Source organism: Hemibagrus wyckioides, linkage group LG07, assembly GCF_019097595.1.
Source record: "Hemibagrus wyckioides isolate EC202008001 linkage group LG07, SWU_Hwy_1.0, whole genome shotgun sequence".
Classification (NCBI taxonomy): Eukaryota; Metazoa; Chordata; class Actinopteri; order Siluriformes; family Bagridae; genus Hemibagrus; species Hemibagrus wyckioides.
In genome coordinates, this window is record NC_080716.1 from 34630975 (window position 1) to 34647429 (window position 16455).

At 39.7% G+C, this 16455-nt stretch overlaps 1 protein-coding gene across 1 annotated transcript in view; it reads left to right on the forward strand.

Annotated features, from left to right (window-relative positions):
* Nucleotides 1–16455, forward strand: part of LOC131356325 (Fc receptor-like protein 5) — a 148281-nt gene that overhangs the window by 16482 nt on the left and 115344 nt on the right. The window lies entirely within an intron of this gene.

Consider the following 16455-nt stretch of genomic DNA (forward strand, 5'->3'; position numbering starts at 1 on the left):
TTACTGATCTTAATGATCCTGCTATGTTCCTGCAACAGAAAAAAAGGTCAGATAACTGCTTTAGCTATGTTATGTATTATATAATAACAGAACAGGTAGCTTTATTTCATTTCCGACATTTCCTCCTTAATTATGTCATTTAACAATAGATTAACTCTAAACAATAAAGTACAGAAGTGTCTTGTAGAGATTAACACACTGTGCTGTGTTCAGGTGAAGCTGCAGCTGAGAGCAATGATGCCACTTACACACAGGTGAAAAAGAAAAAGAAGACAAACAGGAACAATGGTAGAGTATTTTTAATGATTCAACGTTAAATTTATTAATAACTAAAGTTAGCAAATAACACTTGAAGTCTTCAGCATATCATTTGTTATATTAACAAACTGCATCCAAGCATCTGAGGTGATAATCTAGAGACTGATAATGACTGATGTTAAGTTATAACTGATGTATAAAAAAGGTAAAGATCATTGGATGGTTTTGTTCTCTTCTACTGCAGGAGCTGATGCTGATGTGACTTATGCTGAGATCCAAATAAAACCAATGAATAAAGCAAAGAGAAAGAAAGGTAAAGCATAATTAGCAAAAAGGTGTATTTCATGTCAGAGATTACTTGCACAGTTCTCTTGATTTATGTAATGAATGCTGGTGTAGGAAAATAATCAGTGACAGTGTGGTGTGATGAAGCAGAGTTACAGCTTCAGAGTTCTTACACTGAAGGTGATTTCCCATTACAGCACATCCCTAAGTGTTCAACCACAGCAGCTTCCTTATTTAATGTTACAGCATGTACAGTATAAACAGTCATTCCCTTACCAGCTACTTAAAGTGAATAGGACCAAATCTGCTATCTGTCCTGCTGTAGAGCATAAAGTCCTCTGGCTTGGAAATGTCAGAAAATGTCTTAAACTTAACACAGAGCTGACACTAACAGTCCTTGTTAAATGTTAAATAAACTAATTACACAAAAGTCCATATTGCATGCTTAAGAGTCCATATTACATGCTTTTGAATAATAACAACATATCCCACTAAAGAAATTGTAATCTATTAGAATGAGCACATTTATGTAGACCTGTGATTTATAGCTGCACTTCTGTCAGAGCTGCGGTTATAGAAAATTAATCAACACCTTCTGAATTAAACACTGCTGTAGTCTAATGTATTTTAATTGTTTATCATTTTCTGTTTAATAATTTAGATCCATTGAAATATATCAGTAAATTAATTCATGATATCTGATTTCCACTAGAAAAGGCCAGTGTGACTGATGATACTGTCTACTCAGCGGTGAAGCACAACATGGAGGTAAGACTCATGATATTTACAGCATGAATTCTAGAAGACAAGCCAAACACCATGAAGTAAGAAAGGTTTTAAAAGCTGCATTAGGGAGATTTTGTTATCTAGCAGTTACAGTATCCATGTAGACAAAATCCACCTCACAGAATCTGTAAGAGTTCATCCATGTTCATTTGGAATTTGTCTAGATCATTTTCCATCATCTCAGTCTACATGAACAGTTAAGGCATAGTTAACTACGAACATACAAAATACTGACAAAGGAAATAACTTAACTGATTTGTTGCCTTGGTCACTGATTCAAGATTCAAAGAACTTTATTAATCCCAGGGGGAAATTCCTTTGCCATGTTACAGTTGCTTTAATAAAAATATAAGAGAGAAAGAAAGAAATATATACACCATTATATAAACCATAAAATAGAATAAATAAATACAAATACTGTACAAATAATAGTGTTGAACTGTAGTATTGCACACAAGGATTATAAATTGGTGATAATTTTAAGAAGTGATAATGGTAAATTTGTATTGTACTTGATAGATAAAGGTGAAATTATAACATGAATGAAAGGTGTATAATTACTATAGCAGCCATTATTAATTATTGCTCATGAAAATGTCCAACACTTCAAGGGATGACTTGTACATTTTAATTGCCACAGTTAACAAGTTAACTAGTTTGTAACATCAGTGACAGTAATATCAGGAGAAATGGATTTATAAATGTATTTATTGTCTCTTTCTTTCTCTCTGCAGTGAGCCATGTGTCTGTTCTGATAAAGCTACAGTTATCAAACAGATAGAAGGAAAACCTATAGATAGATAGATAGATAGATAGATAGATAGATAGATAGATAGATAGATAGATAGATAGATAGATAATAATAATAATAATACGTTATAATAATCTAAAAGGAAAATTCACAAATTACAGCAGCCAAAGAATAGCATATGCATTAAGAAATCATTATGAATAATAAAATAAATGCATTCTATAATATTATAAATATTAATATAAATAAAATAAATATAACTGTATACACCAGTGCAAGTATTAATAACAGATATGCAGCAAAGTAGATATGATCATACACAATAAGTGTAATTATATAGTGATTAGCAGCAGTGCAGTAAACAGAATCCCACCAACAGAAGCCCAATGCACTTATTTAAGGAACAGACACAATAACATCCTGGTACAGTGATGAACTATTCTCCTGTACCGGTCCTTGCTGCAGCTGTTTGACCAATAAGTCATGGAGGGGATGTGATGCATTGTCCAGGATGGATATTAGTTTGTTTAGTGTCTTCTTTTCCACGATCACATCAAAACAGTTGAGGGAGCATCCCAGTACAGAGCCAGTCTTCTTTATCAGTGTGTTCAGCTTCCTTGCTTCTCCGGCTCTGATGCTGCCTCCCCAGCATAATGCTGCAAAGAAGACAGCACTCACAACATCAGACTGGTAGAAGATCTCCAACATCTTACTGCAAACATTAAAGCATCTGATCTTCCTCAGAAAGTACAGTCTACTCCTCCCCTTCCTGTACACAGCAGTAGAGTCTACTCATCCCCTTCCTGTACACAGCAGCAGAGTCTACTCATCCCCTTCCTGTACACAGCAGCAGAGTCTACTCATCCCCTTCCTGTACACAGCAGTAGAGTTTCCTCATCCCCTTCCTGTACACAGCAGTAGAGTCTACTCATCCCCTTCCTGTACACAGCAGCAGAGTCTCCTCATCCCCTTCCTGTACACAGCAGTAGAGTCTCCTCATCCCCTTCCTGTACACAGCAGTAGAGTTTCCTCATCCCCTTCCTGTACACAGCAGTAGAGTCTACTCATCCCCTTCCTGTACACAGCAGTAGAGTCTCCTCATCCCCTTCCTGTACACAGCAGTAGAGTCTCCTCATCCCCTTCCTGTACACAGCAGTAGAGTTTCCTCATCCCCTTCCTGTACACAGCAGTAGAGTCTACTCATCCCCTTCCTGTACACAGCAGTAGAGTCTCCTCATCCCCTTCCTGTACACAGCAGTAGAGTCTCCTCATCCCCTTCCTGTACACAGCAGTAGAGTCTACTCATCCCCTTCCTGTACACAGCAGTAGAGTCTCCTCATCCCCTTCCTGTACACAGCAGTAGAGTCTACTCATCCCCTTCCTGTACACAGCAGTAGAGTCTACTCATCCCCTTCCTGTACACAGCAGTAGAGTCTCCTCATCCCCTTCCTGTACACAGCAGTAGAGTCTCCTCATCCCCTTCCTGTACACAGCAGTAGAGTTTCCTCATCCCCTTCCTGTACACAGCAGTAGAGTCTACTCATCCCCTTCCTGTACACAGCAGTAGAGTCTACTCATCCCCTTCCTGTACACAGCAGTAGAGTCTACTCATCCCCTTCCTGTACACAGCAGTAGAGTCTACTCATCCCCTTCCTATACACAGCAGTAGAGTCTACTCATCCCCTTCCTGTACACAGCAGTAGAGTCTACTCATCCCCTTCCTGTACACAGCAGTAGAGTCTACTCATCCCCTTCCAATACACAGCAGTAGAGTCTACTCATCCCCTTCCTGTACACAGCAGTAGAGTCTACTCATCCCCTTCCTGTACACAGCAGTAGAGTCTACTCATCCCCTTCGTGTACACAGCAGTAGAGTCTACTCATCCACTTCGTGTACACAGCAGTAGAGTCTACTCATCCCCTTCCTCTACACAGCAGTAGAGTCTACTCATCCCCTTCCTCTACACAGCAGTAGAGTCTACTCATCCCCTTCCTCTACACAGCAGTACAGCCTATATGCAATTTTTTACTCTTTTTATACTCATTCTGTATATATACATGTGGCATATTTTAAAACATTTATAAATATATAATTTATAGTAAATATAATTGTATTAATGCACTTTCACCTGGATACATGCTATACAAATACAAGAAAAATAAGGTCAGATACGGAGTCTAAAATACAGATTTTTCTGTTACTCATATACTAATTCCACTGAAAGTACATTAATTTATGTTTGTGGCTCATTTACATATTTTAATAAAAATGTTTATTTTTATTTTTCTCATATACTTACACTTCAGTGCTTTTGGTTGGTTTGTGGAAACGTGAGTGAAGTCTGTAAGGCCGTCACTGTTTTCTAACAGAAAGTAAGTTAATCTTGTTGATGTACAAAACTTCACTGATGAACGAATTAAGATGAAAGTAAAGTTAACTGAGATGAAGAATTATTTCCTTTTTTTGTCTTTTTAAATTTCATGTTGCTTTTGCAAATTTTATTTATTTATATTTTATATATATATATATGACCTGATGCTTTGTAACTCATCTCACTGTGTTCATAAATGTCCTGATATGACTTTGTTTGTGGCTTAAATAATGTTTGTATTAAAGTTTCATGCATGCACAATACCTATTTTAATAAAGCATTGGAAGTGGAATAGAGATATTATGCATTCACAAAATCTCTGAAAGTAAATCGATGTACATGAGCTGGAAGAACATTATTCTTGTAACACATACACTGAGACAGGCATCGAAGACTCCATGTGTAGATTTTAATGGAGAACATTAACAAATAATCCAATATGGGAGGCAGAGGCAGAAAGCAGAAACAGGCAGGGTTCAAATGAGCAGAAAACAGCAATTAACGTAGCAGACAGAAATCCAATACAGAAATCCAAAAAGCACAAAACCAGGAAACAGAAAAACTAGGTCATAACCATGGAAAGCAAACAAGAACAATGAAACAAGGCTTGATAACACAGGAGAACTTCACACTTAGCATATGCATGGCTTAAATGACTTAAAACCAGGAAGTGAACTGAGTGACCTGGAAGTGTCAGTATTTGGGTGAGGTTTCCCTCTGATGGTGAAGAGGGGGAGGTGTGACTGAGGGTGTTACAATTCTATCAACATATGTTTGAAGACACGCCCACATTTCTTTTTAACTTGTGGTTGTTGTTGCAGTTCACAGGGAAATTCTTCAGAGCTCCTCTAAGGCCATTGCTCTCATAAGCATAGATTTTAGTGGGACAAGGCAACATTAATAATGACATAACCTCTCAACTTTTTTGGTTTGATGCTTTACCACTTGATTGGTGCTTTAATCTACTGTTTAGTGATTTACTGCATAAAGAACAATTGAAAGTCAATAACATAAATCTAGCAGCTCGTTTAGAACCGCTTTACACCCTCTCCACCTTTTATCATTAGATAAGGATCACAAATGTACATGTGTACTCATCCATATTCATCACAGTCTTGTCCTCTCTGCATCAGGACAATATTTTAACTGAAATTAGTTACACTTGGGTTTTCTGTAGAATTGCTAATGAATCATAAATGATCATACAGCTCAAACATTTTCAGAATGAAGAAAAAAACTCAATAGAGAGTAATTATAATTTAAGCATTAATAAAGCAGCCACAGATTTGACCTAGTAACATTAGTCACTAGGCTTAGGAGATGTATATTTTATTGTGATAAATCGTACTAAATTGTTCAAATAAATCGCTGCCTGAGAAAAGTCTGCATTAAATGTACATTTGTGCTTAAAGGCTTTTAGCAGAATAATAACCACAATAATGGTAGTGACCAGTAAGAGAGCAGGAAAGCATGACCATGGGATTACATTAACACTAAAGCTCTGACTGATTAAGACTGACTTCATAAGAGTGTCACAGTGCTGTCTCACAGTTCCAGTGTCCCTGGTTCATTCCTGAGCTCAGATTTTCTCCTGATCACATCAAATTCACTTGGGTTTCCTAACACAGGGTTTTACCTTTAAATTTTGTATGTTTTTCTGCTTAGCATGCGGAGAAAACACACAGCTCTTTGTCTCTAATGCAGATGTCTAAGAGAATTTTTTTTTATCTTAATGATGAGATCAGTGAATCTCCTCTACTGTCAGTTTCCTCATTTGTATGTTTGCATATTTAGATTTCCTGGAAAGAGGAAGGAAGAACAGATACAGAGTCAGCATGTACTAAAATAGTATTAAGACTTTAACTCACACCTCTGCTCTGTCAGTCAGTCAGTCATTAGAGGGACAGGATGGAGCTCAGTCCACTCTCTGTGATGCTCTGTGAGTAAATGTTCTCTTTGTGTCTTCATTAGAGTGAGTGGTGGGGTATAAAGTTGTTCATCTGCAGTCTGAATGTCCTGAGTGATGATCTTATTGTGTGATTAGGACATTGTGTGTACTTCAGCATGACTGCTCAGGTGTATTGTGTATTGTTGGAATCTGTACCTGATGGTCATCTTCTGCTGGTGTTTGCTGTATACAGAAAGGTTTTAACAAAACCATGTTAGCTTTAACTAGACTAGAGAAAATGCGTTATAACCTACATTTCCATTTTTATTACTATTATAGTCTGTGCAGGAAAACCTGTTCAATCTAATACACACTAATTCCAAACTAATGACCAGACCATTTTTAAAAAATAATCACAAATCTTTATTATTTTTATGTTAAAAATAAGGGCAATAATTGTGCAGAAACAAACTCTTCTCATTAGTCCTGTACACACAGAGCAGTGACCATGTTAGAGGCCTGAGAAAAGACAGCAGGGAGCGGATGTGGTTTATTTTCTATTTTCATTTAGTCATGCGATTTCAGCTGTGAAACAGAGGAGGAGGTGTGAAGATGGACGTGTGAAAGCAACAACTAACTTTTAAATGTTGATAACAGATAGATTTAACTCCACTGACATCATCAAACTCTTTTAAAGTCAAAAGCAGTCAGTTGGAGACAAAACAACTATTCAGAGTGATAAGATGTAAGAAGATGCCATCACTGGCCATTTTATTAGGAACGCTATACTATCACTGTTACTGGGATATAAATAAATATTCTTATTTAAAAGGTTAGGAGATTTCATACTTTTTGCTATTCATCATCATGTGAAGCAATTTTTCAGATAGGAAGCTACAGTGGTCGTCTATGCCAGGAATATTGTTTATACAATTAATGATAATGAATTTATAAGTTATCTTTAGAAAAATTGTAAAAAGAACATATTGCGGTGCTCAGGTTTGCTCAGGACTACTAGTGATGCTCCCCAAAATGAGAAGAACCTAAAAACATGCGAGCTGTGCTGTGATCAACTCATATAATCATTAAACAATCTTCAGGGTTCATTTCATTTTATTTATGGTTAATGAATCTGAAGTCTGTCCTGGGGACATTAACATGTGAAACTTTGAGGCATCTCAGTGACCTTTTAAGATGAAAATATTTGCACATTGCATGCATTTAAGTTGTTGATGTGATGCTTATTTCTGAGCCTATAACCTGCATCATGCAGTAAAAATTAAGATGCATTAGACCCATTGTCCAGTTTTCAAATTGTCAATTTGTGTGAGGCTGTGTCCAGTCTGGGCTTTGCTTCCTTTTCTTGTCTGACAGCAGTGATCTTCTGCGGTTGTGGTCTATCCAAAGTTCCATATTTTCTGCATTCTGAGATTCTTTTATTCAGTGCTCTTTTGAGGAGCAGAGGTACTAGCATGTGGTAGTGAAGCGGAAGGTTCCAGAAGGACAAAGACAGAACTTAACTTACTGCCCTGAACATGCCCCATGATACTCAACCTGAGCTCCACGAGGGTGAGGAGCGCTTGCTGCCACCTGATTGATTGATAGTGTTAGAGGCCTGCGGTGGGCCGTCAGGGTCAGCGAGGCCTTCTCTACTGGCCTAAACAGCAGTGATCTGAATCACTGACTTGCATTTTAATATATTTAATATATTTTTCCATGAATGTGTATTAAATTATTCCCGATATTCTATTCTCTACATTTCATAGCTTTTCTCTCGTTGTGCTGCTCCCAGTAGTGTATATTTATGATAAGAGTATTTATCCGATCATATTTCAGCCAGTGGCTGACATCATGTGTTGCCAGAGTGAAAGAAATCTGCCTTAAGGCCTTCAGAATCAATAGTGCAGGCGCCCGGAGCTTAAAATAAGTGGCAATGAAATTGTTACATTAACCAATAAGATTTCGAGTTGGCGTCACTGGGGCCATCTAGCAGGCATACGATTACGTCAGCAATTTCCCGTCCTTTGATTGGATAACTGGAGTAGTCAGAGGCAGTGAACCGCACAAACTAAATAAAGTATATATATTTTAACTCACAATGGCTGACAGAGGAGAAGAAATTGATTTGGTCACAGACATCCTTACAAATGCATTTTCAAGGTAGACTGTAATAAAATGGACTATTCCTTGTGAGGTGTGAAATACTGTAGCCTAATTTCTTTTTTACTTTGCTATTTAATGATTGAATAGTATCTATTGTCGTAGCGTCATAATGATGGTATAGAGGTGGATTAATTCAGGAAGGACACCAGTGAAGGCCTAGGTGTGAAATGCACGGCCCACCACTGGAGGCCTGAGAGGGCAGAGAGCAGGTCACTGGTGCAAATTCACCTGTGAAGAAGGGTGTCTGGGGGGTGAGGGAGGTGAAGTGTGAAGATGTACGTGTGAAAGCAGTCGTTAACTTTTAACTTCTGATAATGTGCTTAAATTTAACTCCACTGACATCACTGAAATCTTTAAAGACACACTGAAAATCACCATTTACAGTCAGAGACACAGCAGAGTCAGCTGGAGACAAACCAGTTATTCAGTGTGATAATATTTCTGATCATACCCTCACTGGCCACTTTATTAGGGTTATTATTATCTATTATCCTATTACTGGAACACTATACTATTATCATTACTGGTTATATTATATATGGGCAATAAGGATACTATGATACTATTACAAAAGAATACACAATATGAATAATGAGTCTTATTTAAAAATTCAGGTTTCGTCATTTTTGCTACTCATCATCCTCAGAAACTTTTTCCTGGTCAGAAGCTGCAGTACTCGCCTATAGAATGAATTTAAGTTGGGAATGCTGGTGCAGCAGGTTGTGTTATCTCTAAAAAGAAAGTGTAAAAAGAATATATTGGGGTGCTCAGGTTTGCTCTGGACCACTAGTGATGTTCCTCACATGAGAAGAAGGTGCTGTGCTGTGATCAACTTCAGGAAACATTTTATACTGGTTAAGGTAACATTTTTGTTATGGTCTGTACTGTGAAGCATCTCAGTGTAATAAGTTCATTCTAATACACACTAACGTCAAACTATTGTCTAGTCTTATTCACTTATTTGGGTCAAATTTATCAAAGAATTATTCAAAAATTAACACTTCTCATTAGCCTTTTACACTGACACACACAGGGCAGTGACAGTTGTGGTTTAGCTTCTTTTTCTCTGTTCAGCAGTGAAGAAGGGGAGGAGGTGTGAAGCTGGATGTGTTAAAGCAATAACTGACTTTTCAAGATGAAAATATTTGCATGTTGCATGCATTCAATATGTTTATGACATCTTGTCCAGTTCTTCTTCTTTCGGCTTTTCCCTTCAGGGGTCGCCACAGCGAATCATCTCTCTCCACCTATCCCTATCTTCTGCATCCTCAACACTTGCACCCACTAGCTTTATATCCTCGTTTATTACATCCATATACCTCCTCTTTGAATTCCTCTTTGCCTCCTGCTTGGCACTAGCAATTCCACTGCTGCCTCTCCTAGACACTTCCAGACCTCCACCTGGATGTCGTCAGGACCAACTGCCTTTCCACTTTTTATCCTCTTCAAAGCCTTCCTGACTTCATCCTTTCTAATCTTATCTACTTTCTGTTCCACAGAGTTCACCCCTTCTACTCTTTTTTCAATCTCATTTTACTCATTCATCAGCTCTTAAAGTACTCCTTCCATCTCCTCTGTACACTCTCCTCACTTATGAGCACCTTTCCATCTCTATCCTTAATAACTCTAACTTGCTGCACATCCTTCACATCTCGATCCTTCTGCCTAGCTAACCTGTACAAGTCCTTCTCTCCTTCTCTAGTGTCTAACCTAGTGTACAACTCATCATACGCCTTCTGCTTGGCCTTAGACACCTCCCTCTTCACGCTGCGCTGTAACTTGTATACCTGTCTATTCTCTTCCTCTGAATACTATCCTGAACTTCCTCATTCCACCACCAAGTCTCCTTATCTTCTTTCCTCCTTCCAGATGACACACCCAGCATCTTTCTTCCTGTCTCCCTGATCACTTCTGTAGTTTCCCAGTCATCTGGCAGCACTACCTGACCACCCAGAGCCTGCCTCAACTTCTGTCTAAATTCCTCACAACATTCCTCCTTTTTCAGCTTCCACCACTTGGTTTTCTTCTCTATCTCTATCTTTGACCTCTTCTTCTTACAGACCATCAAAGTCATCCTACACACCACCATCCTATGCTGTCTGGCTACACTCTCTCCCACTACCACTTTACAGTCACTAATCTCTTTCAGATTGCCTCTTCTACACAGTTGTTTATGACAAATTCTGAGGCTGCCACCTGCATCATGCAGTAAAAATCAAGATGCATTAGACTAGATGTCCAGTATTCAAATGGTCAGTTTGGGTGAGCCTGTGTCCACTTTGGGCTTGGATTCCTTTTCCTGTCTGACAGGAGTGATCTTCTGCTGTTGTAGTCAAATCGCCTCAAAGTTCCATGTTTTGTGCATTCTGAGATTCTTCTTAAAGAGGCTGTATGACATATGCTGCATTCAGGAGGCTGGGTGGAAGGCAAAAAAAGTGGTCTTTTATTCAGTGCACTTTTGGGTAAAGGGCAGCGGAGGGATAGAAGGCACATTGAGGAGCAGAGGTGCTAGCATGCAGGCAAAAATAGAACTTGACCGCCCGAGCATGATAAGCCCCATGATATTCTCACTGTAGCTCCAACAGGAGAAGAAGCTCTTGCTGCCTGACTGGCTGCCTGTTTGGCTCTCTTCTGCCACCCTGTCCTGCAGCCTCGCTAACTCCTGCTTTCCTCAGTGAGGCTGTTGAAATTGTTCTGTTCTTTCAGCACTCATGCAGTAGAGAGGAGCATTTTTCTGCTGCTTGTGGGCAGCGGTGTGGGCATGGTCTTCACTATATAGAAAGGTTTAAACAAAACCATGTGAACATTAACTAAAAATTCAGAGAAAATGTCTTATAACCTACATTTCCATTTTTGTTACTATTATGGTCTGTACAGAGATGTTCACTATAATACACCTTAATACTAAACTAATGCACAGAACATTTTTTAAAAAAATGAATCACAAGCCATGAATTACAAATGATCAGTAATTATTATTTCCATGTGAAAAATAAGAACAATATTTTTATGCAGAAACAAGCACTTCTCATTAGTCCTGTACACACAGTACACACAGTGATAGTGTTAGAGGTTGTGTTAAAAAGAAATTGTAAAAAGAATATATTGGGGTGATCAGGTTTGCTCTGGAACACTAGTGATGTTCCTCACATGAGAAGATAGCACTGTTCTGTGATCCACTTCAGGAAACTTTTAATGCTGGTTATGGTTGCAGGAACTCTAGAGCTTATACTGGAGAATATACTTTATAACCTACAGTAATATGTTTGTCACTATTATGGTCTGTACTGTGAAGCACCTCAGTGTGATAATGTCATTCTAATACACACTGTTGTTTAGTTTTATTCACTTATTTGGGTCAAATTTATCAAAGAATTCTGCAGAATAAACACTTCTAATTAGCCTTTTATACTGACACACACAGGGCAGTGACAGCTTTAGAGGCCAGAGATTGGCGGTTGTGGTTTAGCTTCTTTTTTGATCTGTTCAACAGTAAAGAAGGGAGGAGGTGTGAAGCTGGATGTGTTAAAACAATAACTGACTTCTCAAGCTGAAAATATTTGCTTGTTGCATGCATAAATATTGTTGATGACAAATTCTGAGTCTATCACCTGCATCATGCAGTAAAAATCAAGATGCATTAGACCAGATGTCCAGGTTTTAAAAGGACGGTTTGGGCAAGTCTTCTTTAGGCTTGTATTCCTTTTCTTGTCTGACAGGAGTGATCTTCTGCTGTTGTGGTCTATCTGCCTCAAAGTTCCAAGTTTTGAGCAATCTGAGATTCTGCTTAAAGACTGGCTGTTTGAGATATGCTGCATTCAGGAGGCTGGGTGGAGTGAAAAAAAGTCTTCTTTTATTCAGTGCAGGGTAAAGGACAGTGGAGGGATGGAAGGTTAATGGAGGCGCAGAGGTGCTAGCATGCAGTGGTGAAACATGCTAAACGTGCAGAAGTTCCAAACATGCTGAGCCCCATGATATTCACCCGGAAGCTCAAGGAGGGTGAGGAGCTCTTGCCACTGCCTGATTGGCTCTCTCCTTACGCCCTGTCCTGCAGCCTCACAAACTAATTCACACTAATTCACACTAATACCAAACTATTGTCTAGTTTTATTTACTAATTTGAGGCAAATTTATCAAAGAATTATGCAGAAATAAACACTTCTCATTAACCTTATACTCTGACACACACAGGGCAGTGACAGTTTTAGAGGCCTGAGGACAGAAACAAGTTGGCAGTTGTGGTCTAGCTTCTTTTTTCTCTGTTCAGCAGTGAGGAAGGGGAGGAGGTGTGAAGCTGCATGTGTTAAAGCACTAACTGACTTTTCAAGATGAAAATATTTGCATGTTGCATGCATTCAAGATTTTTATGATAAATTCGGAGCCTACCACCTGCATCATGCAGTAAAAATCCAGATGCATTAGACCAGATGTCGAGTTTTCAAATTGTCAGTTTGGGTGAGTCTGTGTCCACTCTGGGCTTGGATTCCTTTCCTTGTCTGACAGGATCCTTGGTGGAGATCATCAAGAGCACCAATTTGAGAGCGTCCTGAGCAGCTGCATCACTGCCTGGTTTGGGAACTGCATCGTCTTGGATCGCAAGACCCTTCAGCAGATAGTGAGGACAGCTGAAAAGATAATAAGAGTTTCTCTTCCCTCTATCACAGACATTTACACTGCACGCTGCATCTGCAAAGCTAACAGCATTGTGGCTGACCCCACACACCCCTCACACACACTCTTACACACCCCACACACCCCTCACACACACTCTTACACACCCCACACACCCCTCACACACACTCTTACACACCCCTCACACACACTCTTCACCCTCCTGCCATCTGGAAAGAGGTACCGGACCATTCGGACCCTCACAACCAGACTGTGTAACAGTTTCTTTCCTCAAGCCATCAGGGTCCTCAACACCCAGGACTGAACTGTTCTACACTCTCACACACACAAACCCAGGACTGAACTGTTCTACACTCTCTCACACACACAAACCCAGGACTGAACTGTTCTACACTCTCTCACACACACACACTTAGGACTGAACTGTTCTACACTCTCACACACACACACCCAGGACTGAACTGTTCTACACTCTCTCACACACACACACTCAGGACTGAACTGTTCTACACTCTCTCACACACACACACTCAGGACTGAACTGTTCTACACTCTCTCACACACACACACTTAGGACTGAACTGTTCTACACTCTCTCACACACACACACTCAGGACTGAACTGTTCTACACTCTCTCACACACACACACTCAGGACTGAACTGTTCTACACTCTCTCACACACACACACTTAGGACTGAACTGTTCTACACTCTCTCACACACACACACTCAGGACTGAACTGTTCTACACTCTCTCACACACACACACACACTCAGGACTGAACTGTTCTACACTCTCTCACACACACACACTCAGGACTGAACTGTTCTACACTCTCTCACACACACACTTAGGACTGAACTGTTCTACACTCTCACACACACACACACACACACACACACACACACACACTCAGGACTGAACTGTTCTACACTCTCTCACACACACACACTCAGGACTGAACTGTTCTATACTCTCTCTCTCACACACACTTAGGACTGAACTGTTCTACACTCTCTCACACACACACACACACACACACACTCAGGACTGAACTGTTCTACACTCTCTCTCACACACACACACACACTTAGGACTGAACTGTTCTACACTCTCTCACACACACACACTTAGGACTGAACTGTTCTACACTCTCTCACACACACACACCCAGGACTGAACTGTTCTACACTCTCTCTCACACACACACACACACACACACACACACTCAGGACTGAACTGTTCTATACTCTCACACACACACACACACACACACACTCAGGACTGAACTGTTCTACACTCTCTCACACACACACACACACACACACACACTCAGGACTCAACTGTTCTACACACACACACACACTCAGGACTGAACTGTATACAACTCTCTGTCTCTCACACACATCACTCTCTTTCTTGACTGTGTGGATGCACACACACACACACACACACTCAGGACTGAACTGTTCTACACACACACACACACACACACACACACACACACACACACACATAATTTATATTGTTCATTACTTATTGCACTACCTCCACCTGTCATCTGCTGCTATAGTTGTATTTATGTTTATTTCTATTTGCTGTTGTATTTTTGCACAATATTTTTTTTTACATCATTTCATTTTATCTTATTTTATTTCACTTACATTCCATTACACATGTTCTTTTCTTTCTTTTCGGCGCTAAGTGTCCTGTGTTCTTTTGTGTTGTCTTTCTTGTATTTATTGTCTTTTGCACTGTCTTGTCTATGCTCTGTTTGCACCTAGCTGCACACTGTGCACTTTACGTGGCTAAGACAAACTTCTGTCCTAGCTCTGTGGTGTTTGTTGTTTTGTGTTGAACTCTTTGTTGTTGTATGTTTATGTAGCACCAGGTCCTGGAGAAATGTTGTTTCATTTCACTATGTACTGCGTCAGCTATATGTGCTTGAAATGACAATAAAGCTTCTTGAATCTTGAATCTTGAGGAGTGATCTTCTGCTGTTGTGGTCTATCTGACTCAAAGTTCCATGTTTTGTACATTCTGAGATTCTGCTTAAAGAGTGGCTGTTTGAGATATGCTGCATGCAGGAGGCTGGGTGGAGTGCAAAAACAATGTTTTTTTATTCAGTGCACTTTTGGCCTAAGGGTAGTGGAGTGAACTTTCTGCCCTGCACCTGCTCCATGATACTCTCACTGAATCTCCAGGAGGCAGAGGAGCTCTTGCCCCTGCCTGTTTGTCTCTCTTCTGCTGCCCCGCCATGCAGCCTCACTAACTCTTTAATACCAAACTAATGCACAGCACATTTTCAAAAAAATAATCACAAATCCTGATTTACTAAACATGACTAATTATTATCTCCATGTTAAAAATAAGGGCAATAATTGTGCAGAAACAAACACTTCTCATTAGTCCTGTCCACAGACAGAGCAGTGACACTCTTAGGGGCCTGAGAGCAGAGAGCAGTTTGAGGATGTGGTTTATTTTCTATTTTAATGCAGTGGTGCAAATTCAGCTGTGAAGAAACGGAGGAGGTGTGAAGATGGACGTGTGAAAGCAATCAATAACTTTTAACTTTTTAACTGTTGATAATGTGGATAAATTTAATACCACTGACATAACTGACAATCCTTTAAAGTCATAACTTGTATATATAGGCATTGAGGATAAAATACACCATATGAATTATTATTCACCCATTCAGTTTACTGGTTCTTCCCTCTCGAGGACCATGTGGAGGATCATGTGGAAATCCAGTGGAGGCTTGTGGTGCCTCTCGGACGGCAAAAAGGATGTAGGGAAGGAGGAGGTCCCAGGTCCTCCGTTCCTCATCTACCACCCGCTTGTGTCTGTTTTTGTGTCTGGTTGAAACTCTCCATCAAGCTGTCCATCTGGTGGTTGTAGACAGACATGTTTCAGATGTTCAACCTACAACAACTGACACAGATCCACCATTTGTCTAGAGACAAAAGACATACCTTGGTCCTTGAGGATGTCCTTGGGGATGCCCACTTAAATAAAGAGGATGAACAGTTCCCTGTCAATGTTGCGTGAGGTTGCTTTCTGATGTGAGACCTCAGTTTGCGTCTGTGATAGCTTCTGACTGTGGAGGTGTGACTATATTTTCTATATTTAGTGCGAAGTTAGAATGAGATCAAGAGTGTGACCTCCATTATAAGTGGGTCTAATTACGTTATGATTAACATCTACTGAATCTAAGATGGACACACCTGCTATTTTCAGAGGACCTTCTAACTTATCAAAATAAATATTAAAGTCTTCCACAATTAATGTTTTTCAAAGGAACAACTAGATGTGAAA